General features: G+C 42.2%; 1 long non-coding RNA gene across 1 annotated transcript; it reads left to right on the forward strand.

Annotated features, from left to right (window-relative positions):
* Positions 1–1,667: 1,667 nt before the first annotated feature.
* Positions 1,668–5,931, forward strand: LOC138955762 (uncharacterized). Its single transcript, XR_011452358.1, has 3 exons — positions 1,668–1,806; positions 2,305–2,411; positions 5,798–5,931. It is a non-coding gene; the product is annotated as an uncharacterized lncRNA (long non-coding RNA).
* Positions 5,932–6,599: the final 668 nt, after the last annotated feature.

Below are 6,599 nucleotides of genomic sequence, written 5' to 3' on the forward strand. Positions count from 1 at the left end.
ATATTAAAAACAATTATTTAAAAAAAACGACTGTTGACGTAGTGTCATCAATTAACGTCTGTACATAAGCTGTATCATTTACGGTGCTTTAAAATGCATGTTTGGTGTGACAGTCATCATGATATGTTTACGTAGGCGCCGCTTTGTTGAGGGGTCGAGGACGACCCCTCTTTCTTCAATGAGGTGAGAGCGGTGAACATGTGTCGTTGTTTGCCGTTCTCATGAGATCAGTTACTTTTGTTTTGTTTCGTTTTTCCCTCCTAATTTGTGCACTTTCACAACAGGCTTTTCTGTTTCATCTGTCATACATGGTGTCAATTGGGAAAAAACCCGAAACAAAACAGAAGTAACTGATCTCGTGAGAACGGCAGTGCACTCGAGAAGGTTTGCAAAAAAAACCACGACAGTGTCTCGTAAGGGGCCCCACAACATGTGGCAGACTGACCAATCCACCAAAGCGATTGGTTCCCAAGTCCGGCCTTCGTCGAAGATTGCTTGACCAAACCTTTTCAGTGCCTCAGTGAAACAGACGAATCTATGAGCTAAAGCGGGTAAAGTGTAGCAGACGACAGGCGGATGGACTGAGTTATCATGACTCACAGCCATATACCGTTTCTGGAATCTACAAATACATATAGTTTGTGTTAGAATGTGTAATCTAACACCATACAGAATAAAGTTATTCGACATTGATACTCTTTGTCATAACAAGAAGACTACCCCCCCCCCCCCCCCCTTTCAAGTGTTCTTCCGTTCGCTTTTTTTATTTATCGTCTGCCGATGCGAGGTCGGCCGCTAGCGCCGCGTGACCCCATAAATTGCATACACTGCTCCGACACACACTACATCAGTCACAGGAGGTTGAGTCGATCGGTAGAAGTATCCTATTTCTAGGTGCATGTTTCAAAATCTTCTGTTTCGCCTGAAGTCAGTGGTACTGGCAACAGTAGAAAGTGTAAACAACACAGCAAACGAAGACTTGCAACCCGGCATTAGTCGGGAACATTATAACGTTTCTCTGCAGCCAATACGCAAAGTAAATCGAATCAAGTCGAAAGCAGCCAATCTCTCTCTTGAAATAGTGATATTCCAAATGAACCATGCATTATTTTGGATCTGGATCAAGTAGCAAATAGTTGTGAAGTTAAAACAAACGAAGAGGACAGCTTCCTCACTTCCCCTCTGCATAACTATAACTATGACGTTGCTATCAGACAAAGGCCATCTTTCCGTTGCCACTCCTGTCACAGATTTTTGTTTGAAAAACAGTGTTACTCGTGGAAAAGCAAATATAGTATGGTCACATTCTAAGTATTATAGATTACGCTTCGACCGTATGGGAATATCGAATGGGCTAGTGAACAAAGTATGAACCCTTTTTATGCTTACATAAGCGTGCAATTAAATTAGTGCTTTTAAAAACTGGAACGCTGTCAGCATCGTATACATAGCTTGATACCGGCCCTCTAAATATAAGGAGAGACTTATTTACAACAAAGGATAATAACATGTCAGGTCCCACTCTTCCGCTCAGACATCGCAACATCTTTTTCACTATCCAATAAATTGTCAGACGTCCAAACACAAAATCGGTCAGTACATGACAGATGAAAGTTGCTGTTTGTCTGTTACTAATTTGTACTTATTTTGCTTTTTTTCAGAGTTTCTTTATCCGCTGCACAAAAGGAGGGGAACCCGCCTTCTCCTCTGAGTGTGGGGGTAAATGTGACGTGCAGAAGACCAGCCGTATCCGGTGCCAATATTGCCGCTTCCAGAGATGTGTTTCTGCTGGCATGTTCCGAAAAGGTTAGTCTAAATCCCGTTTTAAGGGGTTTAAACAGTTGGGTGGTTGTCACCATTTCTCGACACTCACACAGACATAAACACACACGCGCGCGCACGTACACACAGACACACAGACACACACACAGACACACACACACACTTACACACACACACACACACAAACACACAGAGATATGAATATATATATTAATACACACACGCACGCACGCGTACACACCCACGCATTGCAAAAAAGTCGTTATGGTCAAGGTTGAGACTCTTTCTGGAGTGATTGGTAGAAGGACACTTTGGGAAGTACTTGACTTTGGAACACTTTTGGCAGGGATTGACTTTAGGACACTTTGCGATGTAATTAATTTTACTTTGGGACACTTTCGGAAATTATAGACTGTCTTCAACTAAAGGGCCGGGGGTTCGTTTGCCATGCTAACATGTTGTAAAAGATTGTGCATTACCCTCATTTCGTTTATGGCAATCTACGTCTTGTGTGCATGACAGAGAAACCGGAAGCTGTTGTACCGGAAGACGGTCAGGTGTTGTGCAAAGTGTGCAGTGACCTTGCAAATGGCGTCCATTTTGGTGTCACAACGTGCGAAGGATGCAAGGTACATACAGCTACACTGGTGAAAGGTCGCTATAAACGCTAAATGTAAAAAAAATCTGGCCTTTCAACTACCGTAGTCACCGTTTTGTCTACTTTTAGTTCCTGAACTAACAGAAAAATTCACTTTTAACTTTTATCACTTTTACAAAGGGAAGACCCCAGCCTTTAGGATAATGCGTCTGACTTTTTTTCTCTCCTTCATTTCTCTTTCTTTTTGTGTCTGTTTTTTTTCTTGTCCCATTCTTTTCTAATTTTAATACAGCTTCTTAAATGTTCCTATGATTGCTAAAAAACAAAACAAACAAGAGGCGAAGCCTTCAAGGCTCCCGTAAGAAATCAACAAACAGTAACATAACACAAACTCACTCACTCCGTAACACACACACACAAACACACACACACACACACACACACACACACACACACACACACACACACACACACACACACACACACACACACGCACACACACACACACAGTTAAAACTAACGCATCATATCAACTCCATGTATAATTTTCAAAAGAAGGCAAACAGATAAAATGACTAGGGTAATAGGTTAGGTACCTGCCATGTGGGCACTTTTTCCACTGCTGTCCTCAGTCCTATACTTTTCATCAAGACTTGTCACCATGCCGAGTAGATCTAAATTCGGAAGTCTTCATGTGGCTGAGGCATATATCTGACATAGGGTCGATCTTGTTGTAGGTTAACCTCCTTTCTGAAACAAATGGCAAAATGCGATTAGTTATGATGACTACAACCTACACAAATATAAACAGTGTTTTGAAACAGAATAGTCAGGTTATACAAGCCACTTTACCTATGCAGCATGGTAACCCTACAATATGCGAAACATGTCGACTGCAGCAGCCTGGTTCTTAAAATAATTCTGACGGTCAACACAGCCAGAAATGCCAACAAAGACAAGAAAGCTGTGGCAAGGTAAGCTTACCAAACGTTACATAGCGAATCATATGATAGTGCGTAAACAGCAAACAGTAGATCTACAATCAAAGAGAGGATCGAGTCTGGAATGAAACGCGATACAGATCTAGCATTCAAAAACTGTCTTTCACGTTCAAGGAAGTTGTTGCAAAGTACTTAAGACTTACTAAATTGTACAGACAAAACCATGACAGTGCATGTTTTGAATCTGAGGAAAAAATCGTGATCATTTTGACTTTGAGAACAGATTCATTCCGTTTCCTTATATCTGCATGTTCAAGTAAATGGTGGACAGTTTTTTTCGGGCAGAGTAAACTTAACTTGAGACTCTACTGCAAGTCTTGAAATTCACATAAATCGAACCACGAGCAAAGACATCCAAACATTACAGGCACTTTAGATCAACTCATTTCACTAGAGGTGACTGCCTAGCACTGTGTTTGACATCCGTGTCTGCTGAAATAAAAAGAAATTAAAACAAAACGGATTAACAGTAGGTGACACGTTATCAGAGTGGGAGACACTAGATCTGTCTCTGAACTTACCGGGATACGGCTGCAAGATCGACACTGACTGCCGCGCTTTCGACAGCTCTTCCTCGCGTGGACATTGGAAACACGCTGTGCAGATCAAATTGTAGGAAATCTCCCTTTGGTATCTTCTTTATTTACTTTTCTGGAGCTTAGAAACCGAACAACATGAAATTGTCTTCCCCGGCGAATCGGCGAGGTGAGAACTGGACCACAATCCTTCGCGCGACCCCTGACCTGATCTTGACACCTGACCTGCCGTCTACATGCCAAACACGACACAAATCAGTCAACTGCTTGTACCCCTTCAAAACCCCCCACCACCCGTTTTCTTTGGATACACGCTTTAACTACACACATGCCGACACAATGTTGATCATTGCTTCAATAATTTGAAGATGGTGCTTGAAAATTAACCACGTGAAATGAGTATTTCGGTGTTTAGCCAAAAATGTTAAAGTTTCTACCACAGACATACACACATACATACATACGCACGCACGCACGCACGCACGCACAGACAGACAAAGTTTACCATCGCATAGGCTACACTTACGTGAGCCAAAAACAAGTCGCGTGAAGCGATATAAAAACATTTAGTCAATCGGTATCAAATTAAAAGATCAACACAACAAACCAGTCATCGCCAAGACTACGAGATACAGTTAGATAGTCTCGGCTAACAATACCGAGACGGATCACGCTCGTCTCCGCGAAGTATGCGACCGTATTACTGAACCTATTTTCTGTAATTCTGAGTACATTGTTAGAGTGAACATGACATATCTATATATTTTTGAATTCAGGAGAAGATGAGGAATACAATGCAGTCATTGTCTAATTTTGATTTTAATGACAACTTTAACGAGAAAACTAATTTATTAATTTTTCAGATTTCGAGCTGAAATGCAATACCATAGTCCGGACTTTGTCGTAGATTGTTTTACCAAAATTTCAATGAATTTGGTTGAAAAATGAGGGAGTGACAGTGCTGCCTCAACTTTTAAAAAAACCCGGATATGACGTCATCAAAGACATATATAGAAAAAATGGAGAAAAAACTTCTGGGGAAGATTGGTCCAGTAGTTCCCTCGGAATCACTTTATACACACACACACACACACACACACACACACACACACACACACACACACACACACACACACACACACACACACACACACAGTGTTGTTTACAGGCACTTCCAAGGACTAGCACCAAAAGACCCCACTTTTGAGGACTCGTTTACTAATCGGTTTAGAAGAAAAAGTAAAGCAGATTTGTAATTAGCAGAGTGCCCTGATTGTTCATTTAACTAGTGATAATAAGTAGATGTGAAAACCAATAAACAACACTTCACAGCTGAGAGGCCAAAGCTTGATTTGTATGACGGTTAACACACGAAGATTGAAAATTACGACTTTTGCGGACAAATCGCAGTTTTGGCGGGCCTTTTGAGGGGGTCTCCAGATTGGCTGTGTGAACGTGATTCAGCCATAAAAAATTCAGCGGACGTCCGCTGAATTCTTGGGTCCGCGGAACACGGGTGTGTAACGTAGAAATAGTCCGTAGAAGTAGGCCAACACATACACAGACACACACACACACACATACACACACACACCCACACACACACACACACACACACACACACACACACACCATGACCCTCGTCTCGATTCCCCGTCTATCTTAAAACATTTAGTCAAAACTTGACTTAAATGTAAAAAGGAAGGGGGAGTACAAACTGAAAATCAATCACTCGATCAATCAATAAAGGCAGGGTAGAGTCATAGGTACGAGGAAAGCATCACATGACAGCAGATGAAAAATGCTAAGATCCATCCTCAAAACTACTCAAGGCTATGATGTTATTGCTCTTACTCATTCGATACTATTTTTGTCGGCAGAAATTCTTTCGCCGAGGTTTGAAGGAACATCAGGCGTATGTTTGTAAAGGATCCCGGATGTGCACCATTAATCCGCGCATGCGCAACAGCTGCCGCTTCTGTCGGTACCAAAAGTGTCTTCGTGTGGGCATGTCACGAGAAGGTATATTCTTGAGTGAGTGTGTATGTGCGGTGTGTTTGGGTGTGCGTGTGTGTGTGTGTGTCTTTTGTGTGTTACTGAGCGCTCAAACACTTATTTTAAGGAATTCCTAGTGTGTGGTGACTTACAACCCCCAACCCGAATTGTAAAGCTCTATGGGCGAGTGGTTTTTGGTTAGTTATATCCCTTTAAAAAAAACGTTCATGCGTCGCGTGCCATGAAAAAGACAGCCGCCTTGAGACGACAGGTTAAAAGCGTCTTGAAGGATGTTAGAACATTACAATAAATGAAATAGCACTTATTCATCCCCGGCCCTACTTAGAAAGACAAAAAAGCCATCTAATTACACAACGACAAAAGTATTTCGTACGATATGTCACAACCCAGTCCTGTACGAAGACATTTGCGGGAGGCCTGGCTGGTCTCGCGTGTGTGTGTGTGTGTGTGTGTGTGTGTGTGTGTGTGTGTGTGTGTGTGTGTGTGTGTGTGTGTGTGTGTGTGTGTGTGTGTGTGAAAGAGAGGGACAGAGAGACGGGGACAGGAAGAGGTGAATTGGATAAGGGGGGGGGGGGGGGGGTTAGCTTCAATGACATCAAAAAGGCCAAGATTGTTTATAGTTGAAATGTGCAGATTCTGATAAACTCGAGTTGTTGATCATCATCA

Source organism: Littorina saxatilis, unplaced genomic scaffold (assembly GCF_037325665.1).
Source record: "Littorina saxatilis isolate snail1 unplaced genomic scaffold, US_GU_Lsax_2.0 scaffold_672, whole genome shotgun sequence".
Lineage (NCBI taxonomy): Eukaryota > Metazoa > Mollusca > Gastropoda > Littorinimorpha > Littorinidae > Littorina > Littorina saxatilis.